Genomic DNA, 13,341 nt, shown 5'->3' with positions numbered 1-13,341 from the left:
ACAGAAACACAGACGCATGCGTGTGCACACAGAGAGGAAGAGGAAGTGACTACAACACAAGGTCAGTCAACAGTGCTATGAAGAAAAAAAAAACATATCAAAACACAGTGAAAGATTTAAGAAGCTGCTTAGATGTTCCCCAAGCATCACATTCAGTTACAAGTTTCATGTAGCATGGTTACATGTCCTTATGAATTAAACAGAGCCAGGATCCCGGTAGGCACCACTTAATATGCACAACGTCATATTCCTCAGCACTGACGTATCATAGCCAGTCCACGTTTGCCCTGATAACCCAGAGCACCAGGCACAGAAGGCCATTACACACCACGGAGGAACATTATATCCCTATGTAGCCATTACTCGCAAGCCGGTACAGAACGTCTGGTAAATGGTCTTAGAAATCCATTCCTTAGCATCTTTTTATGGCCCCTCACGATGAAGGCTTTAAAAGTAATGAAGCTCTGGAGACCGTCTTCTTATGCGAGATCAAAGTGGCTGCACCATAGAAAATGAGAGAAAGATGGGGGCAAGAGGAGGAGTGGAGTGAGAAAAGAAGACAAATGATGCTCTTCCAGGATCATGGAGGATTGATTATGATGGTCCCGCTCCATTCCCTCCTTACATGCTTCGGCTCACTCTTTTTTCTATCCATCTTTTTTCGCCTGCTATTGCTCGTTCTCTTAACTGGTCCTATTGGCCACGGCGGTTGCAAGCAAAGCGAGAAACTTTTGATCTATGATCTCCTTCGCTTGTTTTCAAGAAAAAAGTGACAGTCTCTTGCAGGGAAGACATTTTACAGGAGCTCGAGAGATAAATACACATTGCTGACTGCACACGAGTGTTCTTGTACACACACACACACACACACAAAAGATCAATCACAGACGAAAAATGAAAGACACTTGTGCAGGAGCACCAAGAGCTGACAAACATCTACAGGCAATCCCGAGCAGCGGTCTGTGGACCTCTGAAGGCCACAGCGTCTGCCCATCACTTGGCAGAGGTAAACGGTCCAACTCAAGCTGTAGAACTATTGATTTTCACTACGCCCTGAGTGACAGAGTGACACACACACATACACATAGACACACACTAACTCTCTCAATCATTCCCTCTCTCCTGACCTGTCTCTCAGTCACTCTCTCTCACGCACACAGACTGCAGAGAATACCTGGAGGAGAGGACCTTCATTCACATGCTATGCCAACAAATGACATTTTATACAAATGGCAGCAGTGACAGTTTTGGCACTCGCTGGATAACACCCGTCTGGCAAAGATTTGTGAATATGAACAGATTCATACCATGGAGGTCAGTAGTGTCTACATGAATACACTGCTCCTTCGCTGCAAATAGGGCTTCACAAATTGGCCTAATTAAGTCTTTAGGGATGTCATGACATGCCATTTATTCTAACATGCAGATGTGTGCACTCGGGCACAAAATATGGACACAGTAAGTTAAAACTGACACACAGGCTGAGATCACACATACTGTATGCAACAACACACACACACACACACACAAGGAAGTCCACTTACAGTTCTGCTGCACACAATCCTTGTAGCAGCAAGCGAGTTAGCCAGCAAGACAGTGAGAGGAGAGAAATGAGGAGAGGCGGACAGAAAGAGAGAGAGAGACTGAAATAAAGAAAAGAGAGCCTGTCTTCTTTCTTCCTCTTAATGAGCTCCAGGTCGTTCTCCCTTCATGTCTTCCTCCAGTCCTCAGTTAGAGTAACTCCATGTATGCAATATAAACGGGTTTCAGAGAGCAGCAGTCGCGCTGGCTCATACATACATGTACATTGTAAACACACAAACACATGAAACACACAAACATGTAGACACACACACACTGCAGCCTCCGCTGTGACTGAAAACTGGCTAGAGTGAGCTACTGGCACTACCGCTGTTGCTGCTGTGGCTGGCTTGATAGTAAGCGAGACCAGCGAGGGGGAGAGAGAGAGCTAGAGAGAGAGAGGAAAAAGAGAGAGAGAGAGAGAGAGAGAGAGAGAGAGAGAGAGAGAGTCACAAGAGGGGAGGGAGTCGACAAATACAAGCAGTCGAGGTGGAGAAGGGAAAGAGAGAGGGAGGAGGAGAGTGAACCAACACAGAAGAGGAAAAGACAGAAAGGAAGGAAGGCAAACAATTAATGGGTGAAGAACCAAGATACCAGCACAGAAAGGGGAGAGAGATATAAAAGAATACAGAGAAAGACAAAGAGAGAGACAGAGAGAGGGGAAGGCAGGGAGGGAGGGAGGGAGGAAGACGGAGTGAAACAGAGACAGACTTGTGTGTCACACTTCGGTTGCAGCCTGTGACTCAGATGGCCAACAGGAAAAGAAACACTTGCTATGGCTACTTGAATTAACATGAAATCCAACCACACGGTGCAAGGTATATACACGTAGGAGTGTGTTAGCATACAGATAAACACTTCAGAACACATACTGACATGCTTGAGGATCACAGGAGAGGCTTGTTGAGACGCTCTTCGCACATTTTAACAAACTCAAATATTTACCGACACATGCAGCTACCTCAGAAGGACGCAGGGAAAAGAACGCATCGATCCAGTCTGAGACTTGAGGACAACGACGAACAAACCCGCACGGCAACATCGAGCATCGGCAACACTGAGCTTAGGTTTTAACTATCTGGGCTCAAACCTTGGATTAGGCAGGGTTTAATTTACCCATGTTGACACAGAGGGGATGAGTAATTCTGGCTGAACAAAGGACACACTCCACACCGGCCCCTTATCACCCCGAGCAGGTAGACAAGCAAACACAATGCGACACGCTGCACACAAACAAGTGAGCACACATGGACGCGCACACCCACCGAGACATCTTACGCACAAACTGTAATGTACAAACACACGCCATGAGCACTGGAGGTCATGGTGATGAGTCGTCAGCCTGCTTTCTTAATATGGGGATGGGGGTGGGGGGGGGGGGGGAAATAGGGAGCGTGGGTGGAAACACTGGGTATAAAGTGTTCTCGCTTGCCTTCATTACCATGAGGATTGATGACCTGGGTGCCAAGTGGAAGCCAGAATCAGACTCATACCTGCCAAATAATACCTAAGATGCTTCTTAGTGTGCTAACAAACTGCTCTTACTGAGTTCGCAACAGGATCTACGCGCACCTGTGCTGTTGCCGAATCCATCTGTCGGTGATGGGCTTTGCTGCTTCATCTCGTGTGCTTTCCCACTCTTAACAAATGACTACAATACAATAGCTTGAATCTTACAGGTACAGAAATGTACGGAAAATCCTAGATCAAAGCTCATTCAAAATACGAATCAAGCACACTGAAACCGGCATTTGTTATTATATATTTTAATGCCTCCCTTTGAAGTTGAAAATGTTTGACATATTTTTGGGCATTCAAAGCGTGAGTTCCTGGAAAGCGAAGTGAGACTGGCAGGGATTGGTCCGACATTCAGAGAGAGGAGCACAAGCTACCTAAAACAGAAAAATGTGCAAAGGGAAAAAGCTTAAGTACTTCTTAATTCCTGCTTTTTAGCTTTTTTTTCCTCTTCCTCTTCCTTTTTTTTTTTTTTTTCACCAGCACTCACAGCTGGTTAAACACTATCGCCACTGCACATGCACTCACACATTATTCATGGACCTCGTATGAATCTGAAGGCGGTGGATGTGTTAGCCCATGTTAAGATCATTGGACAAATGACGGTGGCAGCTGACGTTTTTCGTGCAGACAGCGACAAGGGATCTTAGACGACCAGTCACCTCCAAACTCAGACAAGCATGGACAGAAACAGGCGGCTGTGTTTTCCCCGGGTGGGTTCTCATTTTTAGCTGCCTACCCTCGACATTGTCCTCTCATTCTTCCCTGACTTATTCTTTTCATGGCTCTCTACCTTGACCTCATTCCCCTGCTTCTGATCTGTTGAAAAGAAAAAAAAGGGAAGTTCTGCAGACAGACAGAGAGGCAGCCAGACCTGAGCTCACCCCCTTTTGCCCTTCCCCATCTATTTCTTCATTGCATCCCCAACAGCTTACATGAAAGGGACAACCAAACAACACTGACATTGTCTCTCACTTGCACAAAGACAATGAATGCAGAAGACAAAGAATTTTACCGTTTCAACGGGAACATAAGACCGTACATTCTTCTGGAAATTACGTTTGAAGAAGTGCAGGTGGTGTTACATAAGAGTCTTGCATTATGAGTTGTTTTTAGCCGTATTGTTGCTAGGCTAGCATGTTTTCTTAAGTCTATTTATGGTGAGGCTTAGCAGAGTTGCTCTGCCCAGAGTTTACAGGAAGCCCCCCCACCCCCGTTTGAATGGAAGGCTTTCATGGTTCGCTATAAGAGAAAGAGGTTTCAAGAATGAGAATTCTCTTCACGTTGGACCGACCCCATCTTTGTTTTCACAACTGGCCTAGTCTGAAAGTGTTTCATATCTTCAAAAAGTCTCCTCCAAAACATGTACTGAAACAATGAGTGTTGTCTTACACTCCAATATGGGCAGCTCTACATCTGAGAGATCTGATGGATATAATCAGCTCCTAAGGGATTGTTTTAATATAGTCTGACCTGTCTGGGAAATGGTAGCAGGCTCCAGATGCTGTGTACTTCTTGTTTTGTTACTCATGCTGATCCTAAGGCAGTGTGTGTGTGTACTCCAAGCAATGTGAGGCAGGCTTATCTGAGTGTAATAATACTGATTTGCACTTAGATACAAAATACTTTGATGTGTTCCAGTGTTTTTGTTGCCTTTGCATGCCTTATTAATCGCTTGTACTATTTTTGCCTGCTTTTTTGAAATGTATCAAAGGCACCAAGCGCACCTACTGTAAAACAAAAAGGTATGACTCGTGCAAACATGAAACCGAAACAGGAGAGATGAACGCCCTCTGGGTCTAGTTTTGATAAAAATGAAAGCTAAACTTCTAATCTTTTTCAACTCCAGTAAGATTATTGAGTGTAAAATCTTGGAAGTGAGCTCTTAATTGGCATAGCTTTCCATGACTTAACTTCTGTGCTCATATAATTCAGTGATAATTCTTATCTCACTTTGGAGTCAGACAAGTGTAAAATACCATGAGAACACACGAAGGCTTTAAGAAAAAAAATCCATATCTGAACTGAATTAAAGACAAGAAACAACAACAAGGGATACATTACTGTGCATTATGATTACAAACTAAATCAATATTTTAATATCTGAGTGAAGCTGAAATCGTTCCTACAATGGTGCAGTTTTGTCAATACTTAATGCATTTGCTAGTTTAATTAGCCAGCTGTTTGAGGAATACAGCTCGCTGCGCTGAAACATGAGCCTCAGTGACAACAAACTCAATCATTATCCGAGCCTATTATGCCATCTTTGATAGCACTGCACAGAATACAAAGTCTCCATATTTTGGGGGGGGCTGGAGATTTTCCATTGAATGAATTTTGCCCGACTCCCTTGCGTGCTATTTTTACCATCGCGTCCCTGCAGTATGCCAGAGCAGGATTTTTTTTCTGGGCCCATGAAATTTGCTTTTCAATCAGATAATGTCACATTTCATGTATGCCTCTGCGCTGCGAGTGGCTGTCGTTGGTAGATGAATATGGTTAATTGCACTGAAAATACTCTCCTGCTTCGCAAAAAACATTTAAAAAGACAAACATTCTGTGCTAACACTATAGTAACCAAAAATATATTTTTGCACCTGACTGAACCACTTGACAAACACACAAAATAGGATGGACTTCTTTGGCCTCAAAGGTAAATACTCACTGAGAGGAGACTGCTGAGAGAGCTGGGAAACTCCTTTTACAATCGCTTTTCCTGCAGTTATAGTAAGAACAGAGAGATCTATAAAGCCAAGTATGATAAACGCTGCAGAGCGGCGGACACGTTAATATCCCTTTTCCTCACAAAAAACACTTTAAGGTTTTCAAATATCTGCGTTTCTCTGTCACAGAGAGGCAGGAAAAAAACAGTGTTCATACCTGCTCTCACATACATTCTTTCAGCTTGTCAATGCTTGCCCCTAAAAAGAAGCCCTTCCTACCGCTCTGTTAGTTTTTCAGATCTCCCTCCCTCCGTCCCTGCTCTTGCTTACTTAATCATGTTCTGGCTGCGCACTTTTGGTGCTGGGCCAACAATCAGGCAGCTCAGGTTTTTCTCCAGGCAACCTCCAAGTACTACACCAGGCACACAGAACGATAAGGATGTGCTCGAGTAACACTAGATCAGATTCCCGCGTCCACGTCTATATCTCGCAGACAAAGCTGCTGGAAGGGTGAAAAAGAAACTCACGCTGTGGCACATGCAGCCTGCCCTTGGTACACTGGAAGCACACTGCCAATGCCTTCACCCTCACTCGCTCGCTTCTTTGGTCCATAAAATTTAATGGCTAACCCCACTGCAGACTAGGTGATAAAAATCAAGGCTCCCTCACTCACAGTCTGTAAACATGACTTGGTAGCAGGTCCACAGCCCCGTTCAAATCCCCTCTACTGACTTCACTACCATATTTAGATTACAGCACTGCAAACTTGAAGCAGTTTTGATAGAGTTTCACTTTAACAGATGCTTTTCCCTTTCTGTCAGCAAATAAGACTGATCCACATAATCATACATTTACTTTGTAGGTTGAAAGGCTGATCTACACTCCATTATACAACACCGGGTTGCACAGCGAAAGTAAACGTGCTCTTTCACGCCGGACACATACGGAACATATATAATTTTAGACGGGAATAGGACACAGAGTGGTACCAAATATCCTTTTAAGCTTCTACAGAGGTTTTCAAATGAAGCTTCAAATGTCTGTCATCATATTTTTTGTCATCGTCCCAAAAATATAAAAAAAAATCTTCAAACAAAATCCTTAATTTGAATAAGTGTGATTCATCGGATTAAATGGAGTGCCAAGTGCCAAGTGAATGCAATTATAAGTAATAAGTAATATGATCTCTTTTTTGGAACAGCTTAAGTACTTCACTATTATACCACCTTTACACCAAAATAAGCATGTTCATGCAGGTTGTATTGAATGTAGGTAAAGCAGCCAAAAATAGGTGCTTGACTCTTTTCCCACTGCCATGACACAACATACCTCAATGTTTTTTTGTCTAGTGGGTCACTTTTGTCATCATGGACATGCCAGAAAAACATGGAACAGTAGGTCACACATGTCATAAGAATACATCCAGAAGACGTTCAATTTTGTTTTAAATAGTCTTAATCGAAAACATTCTGAATCAGACAAAGCGGTGAATGTGTCCTATAGCTTTTTCTCAACTCTGTTGATAGTTGCGCTGTATTGACCAGGTGGCTGACAGGGTTTAGTTGGTGCCATTGAAGCCCCTAAAGGTGGTCACTTTTTTATTACCTTTTTGTTTCAGTCTCTCTTTCAAACTCAGCGCCAATTGAACGATGTCTGAGCTGCTTTAACAGAGACGGATGGAAAAGTATTAACAAGCCAGAGGCCTTAACTTCAACACACGCCACAGCATAGTGTCCAACAAGGGGCAAAAATGAACGTGTTCACCTGGGTGTTAAATGTGACTTCGTATGCTGTTAGACTGCTGCAAAAGGAATGTTGAAACTGAATGTAAAAGTTATGAATGAAGCATAACTGGATAAATAAAATAAAAGAATAAAAAAAAAAAACTATATATACATCCCAAACTTTATGGTACGTTTTTGGTAAAGAATGCCTTTCAACTGGTACAGATATATATACAGAAGTATACACCCAAGAACTGATGGTAGGGGTAGGGAAGCAGCAACAACAAGATGTGATGATAACACGGTTCTCTTCACATTAAAAGTTTGACATCCGGGAAACACTGTCCATCAACTTTGTTTGCATTTGAGCACCAAGCATATCTGAGTAATTATCCTTTATAATCAGCTACTTAGTGCGAGCTGCTATCAGCTCAACCTGATGGAGACTGTGGTTAGCGAACTTCCCCTTCTCTGACTCTGCGGTTCAAGTGGAGCCCACGAATGCAGCGATGGAGAGAAGTTGCATGCAGAGCGGTGAAAGGATGCTCTTTATCATTTAAACGCCCACAAAGCATGCTGCTAACTTCCTGTTTTTCACATCAACTGCGTTATCTTGGTCATAGCATTGATGTGAAGCTGTCGGTGTCCGGCATCAAGAAAGCATTTTCTTAGACAAACAATAGCTGATGAAGCCTATGATTGTGTGCACAGCAGAATTACATCATATGGTTCGGTGTAGTAATACCCATGGATAGATAACAGGGAATGTGCAGGTTGCAATTCCCTGTCCTTATGTAACAGCAAGAAGCTGCTAGGTTGCCCCCAGGCCTGTAAGGCTACAGGCTATGGTTGAGTTTGTCTTTCTTACTTTCTCTATCTCTCTCTCTCTCTCTCTCTCTCTCTCTCTCTCTCTCTCACACACACACACACACACAAACACACACGCACAGTAATAGCACTATAATATGCTAGCTCATGCCTGAAGTGGTTGATAGCTCTCTTCTTCAGAGAGCAGGGCTATAGGGGCTGTGAAAGTAAACAGCTCGGATCAAACCAACTCTCAGCTCCCTTTGAAGAGTGCAAGACAATTACGGAGATCAGTGGTGCAGCCCAGAGGTGGTTAACATCCTAGACAGGCAGACAGACAGGGATTGATGCCCCGTAATAATCTAGAGAACCAGCTCCTCAATGACTTCACTGTACAGTCAATCTGAGGCATGTTGAATCCTTGCTGAACATATATGTTGGAACACAATGAGCTCTGCCCTCAGGATGCATACAGGGCAACCAGTGTAGCTGGGAGCTTTGATCTCCTAGTGTGCAAGACTCAAACACAACCATGTGGATTTTGCAGCCATACATTGCGAGTTAGAGCGGATAGAGGTCAAAGCTCTGTGTGGGTGGACAGATCTTCCTGCAATTTTTCTCCAACAGCAGGTAGAGCTTTAGTACTAATCACTATCCTTACTATAGATAAATACCATCAGGCATAAACTCTTTTATGAGAAAATAAATCTCTACGCTTATGTGCAACTATGGTCTGTTTTCTCTCTGTGTTGTGCTTAAACGTGTGCAACATGTTGTGTTTTACTTTTAGGTATCTTTGACATCATTTGCTCCGTGAAAAAATATATACATGAACAAAAAAACTACCCAGTATCAGGGATGTCAGTGAGTGTTTGCGGTTCATTTATGGTGCAAGTGGTGGCTGCAAACTGTAGCTTAAAAGCTCTGGCAGCACACCAGCTCCCGCTGTGTGGGTGTTTCAGAAGAATCTCTCCTGCCCCTTCCTCTCCCTTTGGATAACGTAAAGCTAAGTCCATACAGAATCTTCAATTTCAGACGGCTAGCATCACCTTGACTTAGTAAACAACAAGATACAGGAAAGAGTGGGAAAAACGCAACAGCCGCAAGCTATTTTTGTTCCTCAGCGCACCACAGACATATTAGTTGCCTAAATGACATATTTGCCAGTTGATGTGGAACAACACCAACAACAGAGCCTTTTGAACTAAATATATACTGCTTATGTGAAAGTAGAATTTGTCCTTGGTGGCAATGAGATAGCAGATGAATAGATTCAGACACTGTGTGTTTTTTTGTGTACCTTCATGAATAGTGCATACGAAAATAAGATAAGATCAAAACAAATATATTTGTATTTCCTGGGGAGTGGAAAAAATGTCTCTTTGAGAGTTTTAAAAGCTTCCCACCCTCTTTGGGTATGTAGAGGGGGAACAATGTTGGCTGATTCCTGATTATCATATAATTCCATCTGCGCTAAAGAGAAGGCAACAACAAAGCAGCGACAAGAACCCCACTGCCCCACTCTCATTTACTTTTCAGTCCTCCTGAGTGAGGAGAGGAGGGGAAAAGCAATGTCATTATCTTCATCAACAAACGTGGAAGGAAGACTGCTGTGCAAGTGGTGATGTACTTAAATGTTGGCACGCTGCGATGATCAGCCAGATATGGAAAGTTATGAATTACTGTCATAAAATGCTATATTACATCCATCTTAATCTACCTACTGTAGGGTTTTAATTGCACTCACCCACAACGACTACACTGTGGGTTGACACCTACACACTTGATTATGAATGCTGCTTGCCCACGGGCTTACACATGTGCAGAGACACAAAAAAACTCACACACCGTACAAGACCCCGGCCTGGCTGGCAAGCTCATCAGTGGCTCAGTTAGCCATGGAAAATAGCTGCCTTTACACACACACACACACACAGAGCCAACAAGCATCAGCACTTTCCACCAGTGCCTCTCAAAGGAAACCATTACACTGCAGAAACCCGCGGGAAGCCAGGCAGAAAGGGGATTTTCTCGAGCACTTTTTTCTCTCTTCCTCTCCCTCTCAAAAAAAAAAAAGAAAAAGAAAGACTAACTTACACTAAGCTACTTTTGCCGGAGCAAAAAAGATTACAGTCAGTCGAGCGTCTAATTCACCTGTGACCCAGTAATTCATTTGGCTGATAATCTGCTATTGCAGGTGACACTAACAATCACTGATATGATGGGTGGAGAAGCAAGGGAGGGTTAGGAGGAGTATGGGTTGGGCTGATTGGTAGAGGAGATATTTGATTAAATTCTCAAATGAATAATGCATCATGAAATTGATCCAGACAAATCCCACCTTGAGGAGATTGGAGTAGGATTATACAAGCGAAGGGTTTTGGGAAGGGTTATGACAAAGAGGTAGTTTCCTGGAAAGGTGCACTTACAGCATCAAGTGGTTACCTGGTGCTTGATAAGGCAATCTGAAGTGCTTCATTTATATGCATGTCAGCTATGTGCCAAAAGGAAATACTGTAATATACATGCACAGTAATAGATTATGTGAGATTTAGCCTGAATAGTATTGTAAGAGTCCATAACCTTTGGCCTTCGGAAAAAAAACAAGTGCAAGCAGCTTTTGTTTTATTTTTATTTTCAACAGTTCATCCTGATTTATAGCTGACTGTAAAGAAATGTCAGTCGGATCCTGCTGAAAGTTATGCTATGATTATAATCCCTATGAATGTAATCATGCACCTCTCTTCTTCTTTAAAGGAATAGTTTAAAATTTTAGTAAATAGGCTTTTTTTGCTTTGTGGCACTGGGTTTCATGAAAGGACTGATACCACTCACATGTTTGTGGAGTAGATATAAAGCTTGCTAGACAGCAATGTGTTGTTGACTCCTTAAAGAAATATTTGTAATAGTACAATGTGCTTCATGAACAACAGAGAAGGGAAGGGGAGAGTTAGAGAAAGAACTCCCAAAGAGTTGTCCTGATTTTCACCGTACAGACATAGTTGTTTGCTAAGATTAGTTTACCCTACTGTACAGTACAGTAAACTGGCTATTTAGGGCAGATAAACACTGCATGAGTAATGCAAATGAAAACAAATGTTTCTGCCATCAAACTCTCTCCACTGTTGATTTATACATCATTAAACAAACACCACTGCTAATCTGGTGTGACTCAGGCATAAATACTCACAGATGAGGTCATGTTTTAAAGGTTTATTTGCATCATGTTTGCAAAATTCCCTTGAGTAAACTGTGGATTTCTCTGTGTTTGAACATTGTTTGGAACATATGGAATAATGTGATTACACAAGCCACCAAAATATAACAAAGGTTGAGTCGTTTTTATATATTTTAATTCAGAATTCCTACATATTATATCTTTTAACAAATCTAAAACTAGATCCAACTGAAAATGAACTGCAGTATGTACCACTGTATCAACAATGTTGGAAGCTTCTTTATTTAGTGACCTGTTACTGAAATGGTAAAGTGAATTTAAGTCTCCCTGATGCACATTTACTCAGTGTATACTGTTATCTTATTGTTAAGGTAAAAACATAAGGAGTTTGTCTCTACTGTGCTGCTGTTAGAAGTTGGCTGCCATGTTACCGTGTTGTTGTTTTTACACTTTTATTTGTGTTCCAGTTAAACAAACAAGTTATAATGAGTTAATTAATGAGCTTCAAGCAGATTTTGCTACCTTGGATGGAGCCAGGCTGGTGGTTTTCCCCAGTTTTCGGTATTTATGCCAGGCTGAGCAAAGCAGTGGCTGTTTCCAGCTCCATATTGAACAGACAAATGTGAGAGTGGTATTGATCTTCTCATCAAAACTCTTGGCAAGCCAGTGACTAAGTGTATTTCCCAAAATGTAGAGGTAGTCCTTTAATTCTTTTCTTATTTGTTTTGTCCATTTTCTGCATCCTTCTTTATTTACTCGTCTGCACATATGAATATTGACAGCACTTTTGTTTTATTGTGGATTCATGCGCACAACTTTACATTCACATTGATTAGTTTTGTCCTTCCCTTTATTTTCTGTACACTTATGCAAGTTGCTTTTGTTGCGTGTTTATATGTGTTAGAGTGTGGTTACAGTTTTTTAAATCAACTAAATCACCTGTAAATGCAGTGTCTTTACAAGAGTTACAAGATGTACCAATAAAATAAATATTAATGAAAACACACTCAATTCATTGGCGCTAAACTCACATCTCCAGTAAGGCATCTTGGTAAAACTTGTATTTAAATAGACTGTTTACTGGTACACTCCACTTGGGTTAACATGTGGCTTTACCCTGGATAGAAAGGGCGTCTCCTCATGGCACCAGCACCAGACATCTGCTCAGCAGTTTTATAAGTAATTAGTTTCTCTGCTTAGATTTAGTTGGTTGCTTTTAATGAGTGTGCACTATTCCAACAACTATTTTCACAAATGACTGCACGCACCCTCACAACAAAACCTAGAGTGCACTTAATTTCCAACAACTGTAAATATTCATTGGCACAATGAGTCACTTTATTGAAGTGCATGACAACGCAGTGGGGGGAAACAATGTGGGAAAACAAAGTAATTATCTGGTGCCTTCCTAAGTACAGTAAACAGGAGCTTGAAGTATTGTCAGCCACTGGAAATGATATCATTACAGTGAGAAAGCACTTCAGAGGAGAGATCCTGAGATATTTTCGAACACATCACTTCAGCGTGACATGTTACGCTCCTAATAGCCTGTCCACAGGGCTTTTCAGATGCCATGAGAGACATATGTAGTGTTAACCTGACATGGCAGAGCGAGTGCTCAGTTGTCAATAAAAATGCTTTAGAGAGTTTAAACCTTCTATTCTCCAGGGTCGGGGACCATTTATTCCCCCTCAATTGTCATCCGTCTGGCTCCAACACTTTTACAAGTGTGCTAAAGTTAACAGGATTTTCTTTTTAATAAGAAAAGGCAGGCAGAGATGTTCTTTCAGGGCTTTGAGGGCAATCTCACCACATCTGTATGGAACTTCACAGCGAAGAAGCACTTTAATTCATTACTATGTCAAACAGTCTT

General features: G+C 42.0%; 1 protein-coding gene across 6 annotated transcripts in view; it reads right to left on the bottom strand.

The window, feature by feature from the left end:
- The window catches only part of inpp4b (inositol polyphosphate-4-phosphatase type II B), a 231,750-nt gene that overhangs the window by 95,240 nt on the left and 123,169 nt on the right, over nt 1–13,341 (bottom strand). The window contains exon 1 of one of the 6 annotated variants that reach the window (XM_030426702.1): nt 5,762–5,957. The exons of 4 other annotated variants lie outside the window; for them this stretch is intronic. The gene's annotated coding sequence lies outside the window, so the exon portion shown is untranslated. Of the gene's footprint in view, nt 1–1,544; nt 1,954–5,761; nt 5,958–13,341 lie in introns of those variants that run through there. One more of the 6 variants, XM_030426694.1, reaches the window with a different exon arrangement.

This window comes from Sparus aurata, chromosome 1 (assembly GCF_900880675.1).
Source record: "Sparus aurata chromosome 1, fSpaAur1.1, whole genome shotgun sequence".
Classification (NCBI taxonomy): domain Eukaryota; kingdom Metazoa; phylum Chordata; class Actinopteri; order Spariformes; family Sparidae; genus Sparus; species Sparus aurata.
Note: the sequence above shows the minus strand (reverse complement) of the source record. Positions and strands in the feature narration are given on the sequence as shown.